Raw genomic sequence first — 18253 nt, 5'->3', positions numbered from 1 at the left:
TGGTGGGCACCATGGTGCGCACCAAGGAGCGCTCCGAAGTGTGCTCCAAGGTGCGGCGTGCACGAAGTCGGAGCCCGGTTTGCCCCGGGTGCGCACCTCGCGTGCACCTTCGCCGCGGTGGGCACCATGGCGTGCACGAAGTCGGAGCCCGGTTTGCCCCGGGTGCGCACCTCGCGTGCACCTTCGCCGGGGTGGGCACCTCGGCTGGGTTGCGCGCCCTGGTGCGCACCAAGGAGCGCTCCGAAGTGTGCTCCAAGGTGCGGCGTGCACGAAGTCGGAGCCCGGTTTGCCCCGGGTGCGCACCTCGCGTGCACCTTGGCGCGGTGGGCACCATGGCGTGCACGAAGTCGGAGCCCGGTTTGCCCCGGGTGCGCACCCCGCGTGCACCTTCGCCGGGGTGGGCACCTCGGCTGGGTTGCGCGCCCTGGTGCGCACCAAGGAGCGCTCCGAAGTGTGCTCCAAGGTGCGGCGTGCACGAAGTCGGAGCCCGGTTTGCCCCGGGTGCGCACCTCGCGTGCACCTTCGCCGCGGTGGGCACCTTGGCTGGGTTGGGCACCATTGAGCGCTCCGAAGTGTGCTCCAAGGTGCGCACCATGGCCCTCCAAGGTGCGCAGCATGGCGTGCACGAAGTCGGAGCCCGGTTTGCCCCGGGTGCGCACCTCGCGTGCACCTTCGCCAGGGTGGGCACCTCGGTGCGCACACCTTCTCAATGTTTTCTTGCCTTTTCTGGAAATTGGTGAAGGCAGCGCATCAAAGGTGCGCACCTCGGTGTGCTCCGAGGTGCGAACCCGAGAGCGCTCCGAGGTGCCCACGAAGTCGAAAGTCGGGTTAATTGCATTGTTTTCCCCGGGTGCGCTCCGAGGTGCGCAACATCGGTGCGCACCAAGGAGGGCTCCGAAGTGTGCTCCAAGGTGCGCACGATTCGGAGCTCGGTTTGCCCGGGGTGCGCACACCTTGGCTGGGTTGCGCACCCTTTGTGCGCTCCAAGGTGCGCACGAAGTCGGAGCTCGGTTTGCCCCGGGTGCGCACCTTCGCCAGGGTGCGCACCTTGATGCGCACGCCTTGGCTGGGCTGCGCACCTTGGTGGGCGCCATGGTGCGCACCTTTCGTGCGCTCCAAGGTGCGCACGAAGTCGGAGCTCGGTTTGCCCCGGGTGCGCACCTTGGTGGGCGCCATGGTGCACTCCGAGGTGCCCAAGATTGGTGCGCACCAAGGAGCGCTCCGAAGTGCGCTCCAAGGTGCGCAGGTGCGCGCGAAGTCGAAAGTTGGGTTAATTGTCCGGTTTGCCTCGGGTGCGCACCTTGCGTGCACCTTCGCCAGGGTGGGCGCCTTGGTGCGCACACCTTGGCTGGGCTGCGCACCCGGGCGCGCACACCTTGGCACCCGCGTTTCCTTCATTTTAAATTTTTTTTTTTTACAATCTCTCAAGTGGGAAATTCTATAATCTCAACTTTTTTTGCCTTTTCAGGAAACTTTTGAATGGAGCGCATCATTGGTGCGCTCCGAAGTGTGCTCCAAGGTGCGCACCTCTGGTGTGCTCCAAAGCTCTCTCTAGCTGCGTGCACCTGCCCCGGCCGCGCACCCGGCCCCGCCCAGCTTCGCTCACCTGTCCCGGGCGTCTGGTGCGGAACCTTAGAGTAAGAAACATCACCGTGCACCTTGGCCAACGTGCGCGACTCGACCGAGCGCGCACTGGCCGAGGTGCACACCGATTTCACCTGGGTGCGCGCGCAGCACCTCGGGCGCACCGGGGTGCGCGCACAACGCCCGGGTTGCACCGTGGCCTGTGTGCTCGGGGCGCCTCGGGTGCGCGCTCGGTGTCGCCCCCGCGCGCGCGGTAGTGCGGGCAGCGCACCCCGGCCCGGCCCGGCCCCGACGAGAACGCAAACGGGCAAAAGGTTTATTCAAATAGCATTGCGACGCCCGGCGAAAAACTAAAAAAGGGTGCAACACCGGGACTTCCCGAGAGGTCACCCATCCCAGTACTACTCCGGCCCAAGCGCGCTTAACTGCGGAGTTCTGATGGGATCCGGTGCACTAACGCTGGTATGATCGCACCCGTTATGAGCTTGTCGCAGTGTGTACTTAGCAAACCGCGACCCACGTGCGAATCCACCCCGGCCACCCACCCCCGTCGAGGTGCACACCCTCCCTCGCGAAGTGCGCCCCGTTCGCCAAGTGTGAGCCCTGCCCGGGTGCGCGCACCTTGCTAGGGCGTCGGGTGTGCACCCGGCCCGGCCTACGTGCGTGCACCTGGACGGGGCGTCGTGTGCGTGCAGTGTCCCGTCTGCAACGCGGTGCCCACACACCACCTCGGGCGCAACGACCTGCGCTCACATGTGGGCCGAGTGCACCTTGGTGCATGTTCGGGGCGCCTCGGGTGCACGCTCGATCTTGCCCCGGTGCACCAAGGCGCTCGGTTTGCCCCGGGTGCGCACTTGGTGCAAGGTGGGCACCCAAAATAGGGATCAAGCACCAAAACACAAGTTTCGGGATGCAAAATGGGACCCAAGGACCACAAATGCGTTCCAAGACCCATGATGGGTCCACGAGAACAAAAATGTGTTCCGAGACTTAATAAACAAATATTGGGTTTTAGGAGAAGAAACATGCTCTGATGCCCAAAACGAGAATCGACCCCGAAAAGGCCACAGGCCAAAAGTGGGATGCGAGACAAAAAAAAATGGGACCCGAGGACCAAAATTGGGTTCCCAGGTCGAAGACAGGGCAACCGGACAAGAAACGACCTCTAAGGCTCGAAATGAGTCCCGACGACTAAAACTTGACAAGAAGCACCCATCAGGCACCCAACTCGACACCCATGGGATGCCGACCCACCCGGGCTTCCACCTAGCACACCTTGGCACCCACCCACCCTCGCACCCAACCTCGCACCCAACTTAGCACCTTTGAACCCACATTGGCACTCACCCTGACCCTGGCACCTTGGAACCCACATTGGCACTCACCTTGACCCTGGCACCCACCTTTGCACTCACCTTGGGACCCACCCTGGCTCCCACCTCGGCACCCACCCAGACACCCACCTTGGTTCCTTGGCACCCACCTTGGATCCTTGGCACCCACCCCGACACCCACCTTGGCACGCAACTTGGCTACTTGCCACCCACCTTGGCTCCTTGACGCCCACCCCGACAACCACCCCGTGACCTACCCTGGCTAGGGTTGGTGCACACCCACCCTGGTGCCCACCTTGGCACCCACCCCATGACCCACCTTGGCACGCACCTTAGTACCCACCCCGTTACCCACCCTAGGACCCACCCCGTGACCCACCTTGGCCAGGGTGGGTGCCTTGGTGCGCACAACTTGCCTGGGCTGCACACCAGGGCGGGCTCAAGATGGCACCCGCGTTCCGTTTTTTTCACTATCTTTCAAAACGGAAATTTTAAAATCTCGTTTTTTTTTTTTTTTTGCCTTTTCTGGAAATTAGTGAAGGCAGCGCATCAAAGGTGCGCAATGCTGGTGCGAACCCGGGAGCGCTCCGATGTGTGCTCCAAGGTGCGGCGTGCACGAAGTCCGAGCCCGGCTTGCCCCGGGTGCGCACCTCGCGTGCACCTTCGCCGGGGTGAGCACCTTGGCTGGGTTGCGCGCCCTGGTGCGCACCAAGGAGCGCTCTGAAGTGTGCTCCAAGGTGCGGCGTGCACGAAGTCGGAGCTCGGTTTGCCCCGGGTGTGCACCTCGGGTGCGCACCTCGCGTGCACCTTCGCTGCGGTGGGCACCTTGGCTGGGTTGCGCGCCTTGGTGGGCACCATGCAGTGCACGAAGTCGGAGCCCGGTTTGCCCCGGGCGCGCACCTCCGCCAGGGTGGGCACCTTGGTGCGCACAACTTGCCTGGGCTGCGCACCAGGAAGGGCTCAAGATGGCACCCGCGTTCCGTTTTTTTCACTATCTTTCAGAACGGAAATTTTAAAATATCGTTTTTTTTTGCCTTTTCTGGAAATTAGTGAAGGCAGCGCATCAAAGGTGCGCAACGCTGGTGCGAACCTGGGAGCGCTCCGATGTGTGCTCCAAGGTGCGGCGTGCACGAAGTCGGAGCCCGGTTTGCCCCGGGTGCGCCCTGGTGGGCACCATGGTGCGCACCAAGGAGCGCTCCGAAGTGTGCTCCAAGGTGCGGCCTGCACGAAGTCGGAGCCCGGTTTGCCCCGGGCGTGCACCGCGGGTGGGCACCTTGGTGCGCATGCCTTGCCTGGGCTGCGCACCAGGGCGGGCTCAAGATGGCACCCGCGTTCCGTTTTTTTCACTATCTTTCAAAACGGAAATTTTAAAATCTCATTTTTTTTTGCCTTTTCTGGAAATTAGTGAAGGCAGCGCATCAAAGGTGCGCACCTCGCTGCCCACCACGGTGCGCAACGCCGGTGGGCACCCGGGAGTGCTTCGAAGTGTGCTCCAAGGTGCTGCGTGCAAGTTGTCGGAGCCCGGTTTGCCCCGGGTGCGCACCTCGCGTGCACCTTCGTCGGGGTGGGCACCTTGGCTGGGTTTGCCCCGGCTGCGCTCCGAAGCGGGGTTATTGGAGCGCCGCCTCTTTTTTTGTCGGAGCGTTTGGTGGGGTTTCTCGCATTGGCTCTTCCCAGGCCCGGTTGCCACCCTGGCGCGCACGAAGTCGGAAGTAGGGTTAATTGCCCGGGTGCGCACCTTTGCCAGGGTGGGCACCTTACCTGGGCTGTGCACCCGGGCGGGCTCAAGATGGCACCCGCGTTCCGTTTTTTTCACTATCTTTCAAAACGGAAATTTTAAAATCTCCTCTTTTTTTTGCCTTTTCTGGAAATTAGTGAAGGCAGCGCATCAAAGGTGCGCACCTCGCTGCCCACCTTGGTGTGCTCTGAGGTGCGCACCCGGGAGCGCTACGAAGTGTGCTCCAAGGTGCGGCGTGCACGTTGTCGGAGCCCGGTTTGCCCCGGGTGCGCACCTCGCCTGCACCTTGGCCGGGGTGGGCACCCTGGCTGGGTTTGCCCAGGGTGCGCTCCGAAGCGGGGTTACTGGAGCGCCCCCTCTTTTTTTGTCAGAGCGTTTGGTGGGGTTTCTCGCATTGGCTCTTCCCAGGCCCGGTTGTTGGGTGCGCTCCCACCCTGGCGCGCGCGAAGTTGGAAGTTGGGTTAATTGCCCGGGCGCGCACCTTCGCCAGGGTGGGCACCTTGGTGCGCACACCTTGGCTGGGCTGCGCACCAGGGCGGGCTCAAGATGGCACCAGCATTCCCTTTTTCTCACTATCTTTCAAAACGGAAATTTTAAAATCTCGTTTTCTTTTGCCTTTTATGGAAATTAGTGAAGGCATCGCATCAAAGGTGCGCACCTCGCTGCCCACCTTGGTGTGCTCCGAGGTGCCCACCACGGTGCGCTCCGAGGTGCCCACCACGGTGCGCAACGCCGGTGCGAACCCGGGAGCGCCCCGATGTGTGCTCCAAGGTGCGGCGTGCACGAAGCCGGACCCCGGTTTGCCCCGGGTGCGCACCTCGCGTGCACCTTGGTGCGCACACCTTGGCTGGGTTGCGCGGCCTGGTGGGCACCATGGTGCGCACCAAGGAGCGCTCCGAAGTGTGCTCCAAGGTGCGGCGTGCACGAAGTCCTAGCCCGGTTTGCCCCGGGTGCGCACCTTCGCCGCGGTGGGCACCATGGCGTGCACGAAGTCGGAGCCCGGTTTGCCCCGGGTGCGCACCTCGCGTGCACCTTCGCCGGGGTGGGCACCTCGGCTGGGTTGCGCGCCCTGGTGCGCACCAAGGAGCGCTCCGAAGTGTGCTCCAAGGTGCGGCGTGCACGAAGTCGGAGCCCGGTTTGCCCCGGGTGCGCACCTTCGCCGCGGTGGGCACCCTGGTGCGCACCATGGCGTGCACGAAGTCGGAGCCCGGTTTGCCCCGGGTGCGCACCTCGCGTGCACCTTCGGCGGGGTTGCGCGCCCTGGTGCGCACCAAGGAGCGCTCCGAAGTGTGCTCCAAGGTGCGGCGTGCACGAAGTCGGAGCCCGGTTTGCCCCGGGTGCGCACCTCGCGTGCACCTTCGGCGGGGTTGCGCGCCCTGGTGGGCACCATGGTGCGCACCAAGGAGCGCTCCGAAGTGTGCTCCAAGGTGCGGCGTGCACGAAGTCGGAGCCCGGTTTGCCCCGGGTGCGCACCTCGCGTGCACCTTCGCCGCGGTGGGCACCATGGCGTGCACGAAGTCGGAGCCCGGTTTGCCCCGGGTGCGCACCTCGCGTGCACCTTCGCCGGGGTGGGCACCTCGGCTGGGTTGCGCGCCCTGGTGCGCACCAAGGAGCGCTCCGAAGTGTGCTCCAAGGTGCGGCGTGCACGAAGTCGGAGCCCGGTTTGCCCCGGGTGCGCACCTCGCGTGCACCTTCGCCGCGGTGGGCACCATGGCGTGCACGAAGTCGGAGCCCGGTTTGCCCCGGGTGCGCACCCCGCGTGCACCTTCGCCGGGGTGGGCACCTCGGCTGGGTTGCGCGCCCTGGTGCGCACCAAGGAGCGCTCCGAAGTGTGCTCCAAGGTGCGGCGTGCACGAAGTCGGAGCCCGGTTTGCCCCGGGTGCGCACCTCGCGTGCACCTTCGCCGCGGTGGGCACCTTGGCTGGGTTGGGCACCATTGAGCGCTCCGAAGTGTGCTCCAAGGTGCGCACCATGGCCCTCCAAGGTGCGCAGCATGGCGTGCACGAAGTCGGAGCCCGGTTTGCCCCGGGTGCGCACCTCGCGTGCACCTTCGCCAGGGTGGGCACCTCGGTGCGCACACCTTCTCAATGTTTTCTTGCCTTTTCTGGAAATTGGTGAAGGCAGCGCATCAAAGGTGCGCACCTCGGTGTGCTCCGAGGTGCGAACCCGAGAGCGCTCCGAGGTGCCCACGAAGTCGAAAGTCGGGTTAATTGCATTGTTTTCCCCGGGTGCGCTCCGAGGTGCGCAACATCGGTGCGCACCAAGGAGGGCTCCGAAGTGTGCTCCAAGGTGCGCACGATTCGGAGCTCGGTTTGCCCGGGGTGCGCACACCTTGGCTGGGTTGCGCACCCTTTGTGCGCTCCAAGGTGCGCACGAAGTCGGAGCTCGGTTTGCCCCGGGTGCGCACCTTCGCCAGGGTGCGCACCTTGATGCGCACGCCTTGGCTGGGCTGCGCACCTTGGTGGGCGCCATGGTGCGCACCTTTCGTGCGCTCCAAGGTGCGCACGAAGTCGGAGCTCGGTTTGCCCCGGGTGCGCACCTTGGTGGGCGCCATGGTGCACTCCGAGGTGCCCAAGATTGGTGCGCACCAAGGAGCGCTCCGAAGTGCGCTCCAAGGTGCGCAGGTGCGCGCGAAGTCGAAATTTGGGTTAATTGTCCGGTTTGCCTCGGGTGCGCACCTTGCGTGCACCTTCGCCAGGGTGGGCGCCTTGGTGCGCACACCTTGGCTGGGCTGCGCACCCGGGCGCGCACACCTTGGCACCCGCGTTTCCTTCATTTTAAATTTTTTTTTTTTACAATCTCTCAAGTGGGAAATTCTATAATCTCAACTTTTTTTGCCTTTTCAGGAAACTTTTGAATGGAGCGCATCATTGGTGCGCTCCGAAGTGTGCTCCAAGGTGCGCACCTCTGGTGTGCTCCAAAGCTCTCTCCAGCTGCGTGCACCTGCCCCGGCCGCGCACCCGGCCCCGCCCAGCTTCGCTCACCTGTCCCGGGCGTCTGGTGCGGAACCTTAGAGTAAGAAACATCACCGTGCACCTTGGCCAACGTGCGCGACTCGACCGAGCGCGCACTGGCCGAGGTGCACACCGATTTCACCTGGGTGCGCGCGCAGCACCTCGGGCGCACCGGGGTGCGCGCACAACGCCCGGGTTGCACCGTGGCCTGTGTGCTCGGGGCGCCTCGGGTGCGCGCTCGGTGTCGCCCCCGCGCGCGCGGTAGTGCGGGCAGCGCACCCCGGCCCGGCCCGGCCCCGACGAGAACGCAAACGGGCAAAAGGTTTATTCAAATAGCATTGCGACGCCCGGCGAAAAACTAAGAAAGGGTGCAACACCGGGACTTCCCGGGAGGTCACCCATCCCAGTACTACTCCGGCCCAAGCGCGCTTAACTGCGGAGTTCTGATGGGATCCGGTGCACTAACGCTGGTATGATCGCACCCGTTATGAGCTTGTCGCAGTGTGTACTTAGCAAACCGCGACCCACGTGCGAATCCACCCCGGCCACCCACCCCCGTCGAGGTGCACACCCTCCCTCGCGAAGTGCGCCCCGTTCGCCAAGTGTGAGCCCTGCCCGGGTGCGCGCACCTTGCTAGGGCGTCGGGTGTGCACCCGGCCCGGCCTACGTGCGTGCACCTGGACGGGGCGTCGTGTGCGTGCAGTGTCCCGTCTGCAACGCGGTGCCCACACACCACCTCGGGCGCAACGACCTGCGCTCACATGTGGGCCGAGTGCACCTTGGTGCATGTTCGGGGCGCCTCGGGTGCACGCTCGATCTTGCCCCGGTGCACCAAGGCGCTCGGTTTGCCCCGGGTGCGCACTTGGTGCAAGGTGGGCACCCAAAATAGGGATCAAGCACCAAAACACAAGTTTCGGGATGCAAAATGGGACCCAAGGACCACAAATGCGTTCCAAGACCCATGATGGGTCCACGAGAACAAAAATGTGTTCCGAGACTTAATAAACAAATATTGGGTTTTAGGAGAAGAAACATGCTCTGATGCCCAAAACGAGAATCGACCCCGAAAAGGCCACAGGCCAAAAGTGGGATGCGAGACAAAAAAAAATGGGACCCGAGGACCAAAATTGGGTTCCCAGGTCGAAGACAGGGCAACCGGACAAGAAACGACCTCTAAGGCTCGAAATGAGTCCCGACGACTAAAACTTGACAAGAAGCACCCATCAGGCACCCAACTCGACACCCATGGGATGCCGACCCACCCGGGCTTCCACCTAGCACACCTTGGCACCCACCCACCCTCGCACCCAACCTCGCACCCAACTTAGCACCTTTGAACCCACATTGGCACTCACCCTGACCCTGGCACCTTGGAACCCACATTGGCACTCACCTTGACCCTGGCACCCACCTTTGCACTCACCTTGGGACCCACCCTGGCTCCCACCTCGGCACCCACCCAGACACCCACCTTGGTTCCTTGGCACCCACCTTGGATCCTTGGCACCCACCCCGACACCCACCTTGGCACGCAACTTGGCTACTTGCCACCCACCTTGGCTCCTTGACGCCCACCCCGACAACCACCCCGTGACCTACCCTGGCTAGGGTTGGTGCACACCCACCCTGGTGCCCACCTTGGCACCCACCCCATGACCCACCTTGGCACGCACCTTAGTACCCACCCTGTTACCCACCCTAGGACCCACCCCGTGACCCACCTTGGCCAGGGTGGGTGCACCCACCCTGGTGCCCACCTTGGCACCCACCCATCCTAGCACCCAGCCTGTGACCGGGCTTGGAACCCAACCTTGCACCCGTCTTGGCCAGTGTGGGTGCGCACCCATCCTGGCACCCACGTTGTGACACACCCTTTAACCCACGCACCCTAGCAGCCACGTTGGCACCCACCTTGGAACACAACCTAGCAACTTGGCACCCACCCCGTGACCCACCTTGGCATCCACCATAGCAGTCGCCCACTTGGCACCCACCTTGGAACCCAAGTTGGCACCCACCTCGGCACCCACCTTGACACTTGTGGACCCACCTTGCCACTCACCCTAGCATCGACCCATCCTAGCACCCACCCTGGCACCTTTGCACCCTAGCACTCACCCATCCTAGCACCTAACCTGTGACCCACCTTGACACTCACCCTCGCACCCACCTTGGAACCCAACCTAGCACCCACCCACCCTGACACCAACCCTAGCACCTACCCACCCTTGCACCCACCCTGTGACCCATCTTGGCACCCACCCATCCTACCACTCAACCTATCACCCACCTTCTCACCCACCTTGGCATCCACCTTAGCACCCACCCACACTGGCACCTTGGCACCCACCTCGGGCAAGGTGGGTGCACACCCACCCTGACACCCAATTTAGAACCAACCGAGCATGTTACCCACCTTGGCACCCACATTGCAGCCCACCCTAGTACCCACCCTATGACCCACATTGGCATCCACACCCTAGCACCCAGGCACCTCGACACCCGCCTTGACACGCACCCTAGCACTAAACCTGTGACCCACCTTGGAACTCACCCTAGAACCCACCCACCCTGTGAACCACCTTGGCATCCACCTTAGCACCCACCCACCTTGGCACCCACTCTAGCACTCACCCATCCTAACACCCAACTTGTTACCCACCTTGGCACCCGCCCTCGCGTCCACCTTGAAACCCACCCTAGCACCCACCCACGCAGGAGCCCACCTTGGCACCCAACCTAACACCCACGCATCCTGGCACCCAACTTGTGACCCACCTTGGAACCCACCCTAGTACCCACCTTTGAACCCACTATATCACCAACCCACCTTGGCACCCACCCTATGACCCTCTTTGGAATCCACCCTAGCACGCACCCACCCTGGCACCCACCATGGAGCGCACCCTAGCACCCACCCACCTCGGCACGCACCTCAACACCCACCTTGGTGTGCGCACTGCGCCAACCTCTCAAAGACCCTATGTGGTGCGCTCCAAAGTGTACACCTTTGGTGCGCTCCAAGGTGCGCACCTTTGGTGCACACCGAGGTGCACACCAAAGTGTGCACCGAGGTGAGCACCAAAGTGCACTCCAAGGTGCACACCAAGGCGTGCACCTTTGGTGCGGTCAATGCAAACGAATTCGGAAGTTGGGGTCGATGTCCTAATCGCTGCTGCAGACTACACGTATGAGAATCGGACAAATAGCTTTATATAGGGGAGGTGTTGCGTTTGATGGGTCGACTCCCCTGGTTGTGTGCACTGCACCAACTTCAAAGACCCTGTCTTGTTTAAGAAGTCAAAAGTTGGGGTGGATGTCCTAATCATTGCTGCAGTCTACGCATGTATGAGAATCAGACAAATAGCTTATATAGGGGAGGTGTTGCATTCGGTGGGTTGACTCCCCTGGTTGTGCGCACTGCGCCAACCTCAAAGACCCCGCATAGCAGAAGAAGTCGGAAGTCGGATTTTGGTGAGCACCAAGGCGTGCACCTTTGGTGCGGTCAACGCAGACGAATTCAGAAGTTGGGGTGGATGTCCTAATCGTTGTTGCAGGCTACACATGTATGAGAATCAGACAAATAGCTTATATAGGGGAGGTGTTGGGTTTGATGGGTCAACTCCCTTGGTTGTGCGCATTACGCCAACCTCAAAGACCTTGTTTTCGTTAAGAAGTCAAAAGTTGGGGTCAATGTCCTAATGGCTCCTGTAGGCTACACATGTATGAGAATCGGACAAATAGCTTATATAGGGGAGGTGTTGGGTTTGATGGGTCGACTCCCCTGGTTGTGCGCATTACGTCAACCTCAAAGACCTTGTTTTCGTTAAGAAGTCAAAAGTTGGGGTCGATGTCCTAATTGCTCCTGTAGACTACACATGTATGAGAATCAGACAAATAGCTTATATAGGGGAGGTGTTGGGTTTGATGGGTTGACTCCCCTAGTTGTTCGCATTACACCAACCTCAAAGACCTTGTTTTCGTTTAGAAGCCGAAAGTTGGGGTCGATGTCCTAATTGCTCCTGCAGGCTACGCATGTATGAGAATCAGACAAATAGCTTATATAGGGGAGGTGTTGGGTTTGATGGGTCGACTCCCCTGGTTGTGCGCATTGCGCCAACCTCAAAGACCCTGCATTGCGGATGAAGTCGAAAGTCAGAGTTTGGTGTGCTACAAGGTGTGGTCGAAGGTGCTCACCTAGGTGTGCACCTTTGGAGCGCAGGAAAAGTGCCCTCCAAAAGTGCGCACCTTTGGAGTGCACAAAAGTGCCCTCCAAAAGTGCGCACCTTTGGAGCGCACAAAAGTGCCCTCCAAAAAGTGCCCTCCAAAAGTGCGCACCTTTGGAGCGCACAAAAGTGCCCTCCAAAAAGTGCCCTCCAAAAGTGCGCACCTTTGGAGTGCAGAAAAGTGCCCTCCAAAAAGTGCCCTCCAAAAGTGTGCACCTTTGGAGTGCACAAAAGTGCCCTCCAAAAGTGCGCACCTTTGGAGCGCAGAAAAGTGCCCTCCAAAAAGTGCCCTCCAAAAGTGCGCACCTTTGGAGCGCAGAAAAGTGCCCTCCAAAAAGTGCCCTCCAAAAGTGCGCACCTTTGGAGCGCAGAAAAGTGCCCTCCAAAAAGTGCCCTCCAAAAGTGCGCACCTTTGGAGCGCAGAAAAGTGCCCTCCAAAAAGTGCCCTCCAAAAGTGCGCACCTTTGGAGCGCACAAAAGTGCCCTCCAAAAAGTGCCCTCCAAAAGTGCGCACCTTTGGAGCGCACAAAAGTGCCCTCCAAAAGTGCGCACCTTTGGAGCGCACAAAAGTGCCCTCCAAAAGTGCGCACTTTTGGTGCGCACCAAGGCGCTGGTTCGGTCGTTGCAGGCGAGTTCGGAAGTTGGGGTCGATGTCCTGAGCGGAGGTGCAAACTACACAGGTGTCGGAATCGGACAAATAGCTTATATAGGGGAGGTGTATGCTTCGATGGGTCGACTCCCCAGGTTGAGCGCACCGCGCCAACCTCAAAGACCCTACGGTATGGATGAAGTCGGAAGTTGGGTCCGATGACCGATTCGATTAGTAGGTATGCTCATGAGGTCGGAATTTGGGTCCGATGACCTGCCATGTGCAGGAAGGCGAATGTTGGCACTGTGCGTTGCAAGGTGCACACCAAGGTGCTGGTGCGGTCTTTTTAGTCGAGTTCGGAAGTTGGGGTCGATGTCCTGATCGGAGGTGCAAGCTACACAGGTGTGGGAATCGGACAAATAGCTTATATAGGGGAGGTGTATGCTTCGTTGGGTCGACTCCCCGGGTTGAGCGCACCGCGCCAACCTCAAAGACCCTACGGTATGGATGAAGTCGGAAGTTGGGTCCGATGACCGATTCGATATGTAGGCATACTCGCGAGGTCGGAATTTGGGTCCGATGACCTGCCATGTGCAGGAAGGCGAATGTTGGCACTGTGCGTTGCAAGGTGCGCACCAAGGCGCTGGTTCGGTCGTTGCAGGCGAGTTCGGAAGTTGGGGTCGATGTCCTGATCGGAGGTGCAAACTACACAGGTGTGGGAATCGGACAAATAGCTTATATAGGGGAGGTGTATGCTTCGTTGGGTCGACTCCCCGGGTTGAGCGCACCGCGCCAACCTCAAAGACCCTACGGTATGGATGAAGTCGGAAGTTGTGTCCGATGACCGATTCGATATGTAGGCATACTCGCGAGGTCGGAATTTGGGTCCGATGACCTGCCATGTGCAGGAAGGCGAATGTTGGGACTGTGCGTCGCAAGGTGCGCACCAAGGCGCTGGTGCCGTCGTTGCAGTCGAGTTCGGAAGTTGGGGTCGATGTCCTGGTCAGAGGTGCAAACTACACAGGTGTGGGAATCGGACAAATAGCTTATATAGGGGAGGTGTATGCTTCGATGGGTCGACTCCCCGGGTTGAGCGCACCGCGCCAACCTCAAAGACCCTACAGTATGGATGAAGTCGGAAGTTGGGTCCGATGACCGATTCGATACGTAGGCATATTGGCGAGGTCTGAATTTGTGTCCGATGACCTGCCATGCGCAGGAAGGCGGAATTTGGGTCCGATGACCGAGTTGATGGCGTGCCATGCGCAGAAAGGCGGAATTTGGGTCCGATGACCGAGTTGATGTTGATGGCCCGCCATGCACAGGAAGGCGGAATTTGGGTCCGATGACCGATTTGAAGGCGTGCCATGCGCAGAAAGGCGGAGTTTGGGTCCGATGACCGAGTTGATATTGATGGCCCGCCATGCGCAGGAAGGCGGAATTTGGGTCCGATGACCTGACATACGCATGGAGTCCGACTCGGGGGCCGATGTTCGATTCGATGACTTGCATTGTGGGTAAAGTCGGAAGTTGTGGTCTTTGACCCGATTCGATGACCAGACTTCGGCTGCTTGAGAATCGGACAAATAACTTATATAGGGGAGGTAGTGTTCTCGAGCATCCTCCCCCCGTGCCCGTTTATGTCGATTGATGCTGGTGCTCGACTGGTTGGAGCGCTCGGATGCAAAAATCTTGCACCAGGATTTATCGATTGTGATGGACACGGCAAGTCTCCTGATTGCTATGCAGGAGCTCATCGTGAATCTCTATGCGGCCTTGGTATGGACTCGACCTGCGGAATGGTTCGGCAATGGTAGTCGCTCCAACACGTCCTTGCAATGGCCACAGAGGTGATTCGACTAGAGCTCCAGTCTAGCTTTTGGGTTGCTTGGCGGACTGGTATAGCCGCGATCGAGTTCCGGCCATGAACGTTTTAGATAGCTCTTGGGCTTTCTGGGACGGAAGTCGGAAGTTTGGGCTGTTGTCCGATTTGATGACCATTCTTCGGATGTGTGAGAATCGGACAAATAACTTATATAGGGGACTGTGTTGTCTCACGCAGCCCCCTCCGTGCCCCTCTATCTCGACCGATGTTGGTGCTTGAAAGGGTTGGGATCGCTCGGATTTATAAACGTGCACCACCATTTGTCGAGTGTGAGGGACGCGGCAGGTCTCCTAAATGCTATACGGGCGCTCTCTGAGAATCTCTATCCGGCCTCGACACAGACTAGTCTTGCTGAATGGTTTGGCACTGGTAGTCGATCCAACACGTCGTTGTTGTGGCCGCCTAGGCGATTCGATTCGAGCCCCCGTCTAGCTTTTGGGTTGCTTGGCGGATTTTGCCCTATCCGCAAGTGAGCTCGGTCCCTAAACGTTCGAGAAACCCGATTGCTATGCGCCGACTCTCTTTCTTGCGAGCCTCCATCTAGCTTTTGGGTCTCTACGGAACGGAAGTCGGAATCTGGGACCGTTGTTTGATTCGACGAGGCAGACTACGGTTGTGCGAGAATCGGACAAATAACTTATATAGGGGAGGTGTTGACTGGAGCATTCTCCCCCGTGCCCCTCTAACTCGACCAATGCTGGCGCTCGAACGGTGGTAGCGCTCGGATTTTCGTTGAGCGCCAGCATTGGTCGATTTAGAGGGGCATGCGAGATTCCCGAATGCTATGCGAGGGCTCTAACGGAAATGTCTATTGGTTTCGGTATGGATGCAATTGCGAGTGGTTCGGCAAAGGTAGTCGTTCCGATGCGTCCATGTCGTGGCCAAATCGATAATTCGATTTGAGCCCTCGTATAGCATTTGGGTCTCTCGATGTGATTCCGCATTCCAGTCCCTTTGGGCACTGCTTGAGCCGCATCCCAGGGGGTTCCCTTCCCAATAATCTGCCTCGCAACCCGATTGCTATGCGGTGAGGCTCCTCGGCCGCCTCGGAACTATCTGTGTATCAGACGCATCGCGGGATAAGGGGTTGGCAACGGTAGTCGCCCCAAGCGCGTCCGATGCTTGGACCATTCCGAGGCGGCCCTGAAGCCTCTTCCGTCTAGCCGTTGGGTCCTTCTCGCCGCATCCCTTGCCTCGCACCCCGATTGCTATGCGGTGAGGCTCCTCGGCCGCCTTGGAACTATCTGTGTATCAGACGCATCGCGGGATAAGGGGTTGTCACTGGTAGTCGCCCCAAGCGCGTCCGATGCTTGGACCATTCCGAGGCGGCCCTGAAGCCTCTTCCGTCTAGCCGTTGGGTCCTTCTCGCCGCATCCCTCGACTCGCACCCCGATTGCTATGCGGTGAGGCTCCTCGGCCGCCTTGGAACTATCTGTGTATCGGACGCGTCGCGGGATAAGGGGTTGTCACTGGTAGTCGCCCCAAGCGCGTCCGATGCTTGGACCATTCCGAGGCGGCCCTGAAGCCTCTTCCGTCTAGCCGTTGGGTCCTTCTCGCCGCATCCCTCGCCTCGCACCCCGATTGCTATGCGGTGAGGCTCCTCGGCCGCCTTGGAACTATCTGTGTATCGGACGCGTCGCGGGATAAGGGGTTGTCACTGGTAGTCGCCCCAAGCGCGTGCGATGCATGGACCATTCCCAGGCGGCCCTGAAGCCTCTTCCGTCTAGCCGTTGGGTCCTTCTCGCCGCATCCCTCGCCTCGCACCCCGATTGCTATGCGGTGAGGCTCCTCGGCCGCCTTGGAACTATCTGTGTATCGGACGCGTCGCGGGATAAGGGGTTGTCACTGGTAGTCGCCCCAAGCGCGTCCGATGCTTGGACCATTCCGAGGCGGCCCTGAAGCCTCTTCCGTCTAGCCGTTGGGTCCTTCTCGCCGCATCCCTCGCCTCGCACCCCGATTGCTATGCGGTGAGGCTCCTCGGCCGCCTTGGAACTATCTGTGTATCGGACGCGTCGCGGGATAAGGGGTTGTCACTGGTAGTCGCCCCAAGCGCGTCCGATGCTTGGACCATTCCGAGGCGGCCCTGAAGCCTCTTCCGTCTAGCCGTTGGGTCCTTCTCGCCGCATCCCTCGCCTCGCACCCCGATTGCTATGCGGTGAGGCTCCTCGGCCGCCTTGGAACTATCTGTGTATCGGACGCGTCGCGGGATAAGGGGTTGTCACTGGTAGTCGCCCCAAGCGCGTCCGATGCTTGGACCATTCCGAGGCGGCCCTGAAGCCTCTTCCGTCTAGCCGTTGGGTCCTTCTCGCCGCATCCCTCGCCTCGCACCCCGATTGCTATGCGGTGAGGCTCCTCGGCCGCCTTGGAACTATCTGTGTATCGGACGCATCGCGAGATAAGGGGTTGTCACTGGTAGTCGCCCCAAGCGCGTCCGATGCTTGGACCATTCCGAGGCGGCCCTGAAGCCTCTTCCGTCTAGCCGTTGGGTCCTTCTCGCCGCATCCCTCGCCTCGCACCCCGATTGCTATGCGGTGAGGCTCCTCGGCCGCCTTGGAACTATCTGTGTATCGGACGCGTCGCGGGATAAGGGGTTGTCACTGGTAGTCGCCCCAAGCGCGTCCGATGCTTGGACCATTCCGAGGCGGCCCTGAAGCCTCTTCCGTCTAGCCGTTGGGTCCTTCTCGCCGCATCCCTCGCCTCGCACCCCGATTGCTATGCGGTGAGGCTCCTCGGCCGCCTTGGAACTATCTGTGTATCGGACGCGTCGCGGGATAAGGGGTTGTCACTGGTAGTCGCCCCAAGCGCGTCCGATGCTTGGACCATTCCGAGGCGGACCTGAAGCCTCTTCCGTCTAGCCGTTGGGTCCTTCTCGCCGCATCCCTCGCCTCGCACCCCGATTGCTATGCGGTGAGGCTCCTCGGCCGCCTTGGAACTATCTGTGTATCGGACGCGTCGCGGGATAAGGGGTTGTCACTGGTAGTCGCCCCAAGCGCGTCCGATGCTTGGACCATTCCGAGGCGGCCCTGAAGCCTCTTCCGTCTAGCCGTTGGGTCCTTCTTGCCGCATCCCTCGCCTCGCACCCCGATTGCTATGCGGTGAGGCTCCTCGGCCGCCTTGGAACTATCTGTGTATCGGACGCGTCGCGGGATAAGGGGTTGTCACTGGTAGTCGCCCCAAGCGCGTCCGATGCTTGGACCATTCCGAGGCGGCCCTGAAGCCTCTTCCGTCTAGCCGTTGGGTCCTTCTCGCCGCATCCCTCGCCTCGCACCCCGATTGCTATGCGGTGAGGCTCCTCGGCCGCCTTGGAACTATCTGTGTATCGGACGCATCGCGGGATAAGGGGTTGTCACTGGTAGTCGCCCCAAGCGCGTCCGATGCTTGGACCATTCCGAGGCGGCCCTGAAGCCTCTTCCGTCTAGCCGTTGGGTCCTTCTCGCCGCATCCCTCGCCTCGCACCCCGATTGCTATGCGGTGAGGCTCCTCGGCCGCCTTGGAACTATCTGTGTATCGGACGCGTCGCGGGATAAGGGGTTGTCACTGGTAGTCGCCCCAAGCGCGTCCGATGCTTGGACCATTCCGAGGCGGACCTGAAGCCTCTTCCGTCTAGCCGTTGGGTCCTTCTCGCCGCATCCCTCGCCTCGCACCCCGATTGCTATGCGGTGAGGCTCCTCGGCCGCCTTGGAACTATCTGTGTATCGGACGCGTCGCGGGATAAGGGGTTGTCACTGGTAGTCGCCCCAAGCGCGTCCGATGCTTGGACCATTCCGAGGCGGCCCTGAAGCCTCTTCCGTCTAGCCGTTGGGTCCTTCTCGCCGCATCCCTTGCCTCGCACCCCGATTGCTATGCGGTGAGGCTCCTCGGCCGCCTTGGAACTATCTGTGTATCGGACGCGTCGCGGGATAAGGGGTTGTCACTGGTAGTCGCCCCAAGCGCGTCCGATGCT

General features: G+C 60.7%; 2 non-coding genes across 2 annotated transcripts; both read right to left on the bottom strand.

Moving 5' to 3' along the window:
* Positions 1-1941: 1941 nt before the first annotated feature.
* LOC131869429 (5S ribosomal RNA) lies at positions 1942-2060 on the bottom strand. The gene has a single exon (XR_009367812.1). It is a non-coding gene; the product is annotated as a 5S ribosomal RNA (ribosomal RNA).
* A 5915-nt stretch (positions 2061-7975) lies between these two features.
* On the bottom strand, positions 7976-8094 carry LOC131869428 (5S ribosomal RNA). Its single transcript, XR_009367811.1, has one exon. It is a non-coding gene; the product is annotated as a 5S ribosomal RNA (ribosomal RNA).
* Positions 8095-18253: the final 10159 nt, after the last annotated feature.

This window comes from Cryptomeria japonica, unplaced genomic scaffold (assembly GCF_030272615.1).
Source record: "Cryptomeria japonica unplaced genomic scaffold, Sugi_1.0 HiC_scaffold_247, whole genome shotgun sequence".
Lineage (NCBI taxonomy): Eukaryota > Viridiplantae > Streptophyta > Pinopsida > Cupressales > Cupressaceae > Cryptomeria > Cryptomeria japonica.
This window is presented reverse-complemented; position numbering and strand designations above follow the sequence as displayed.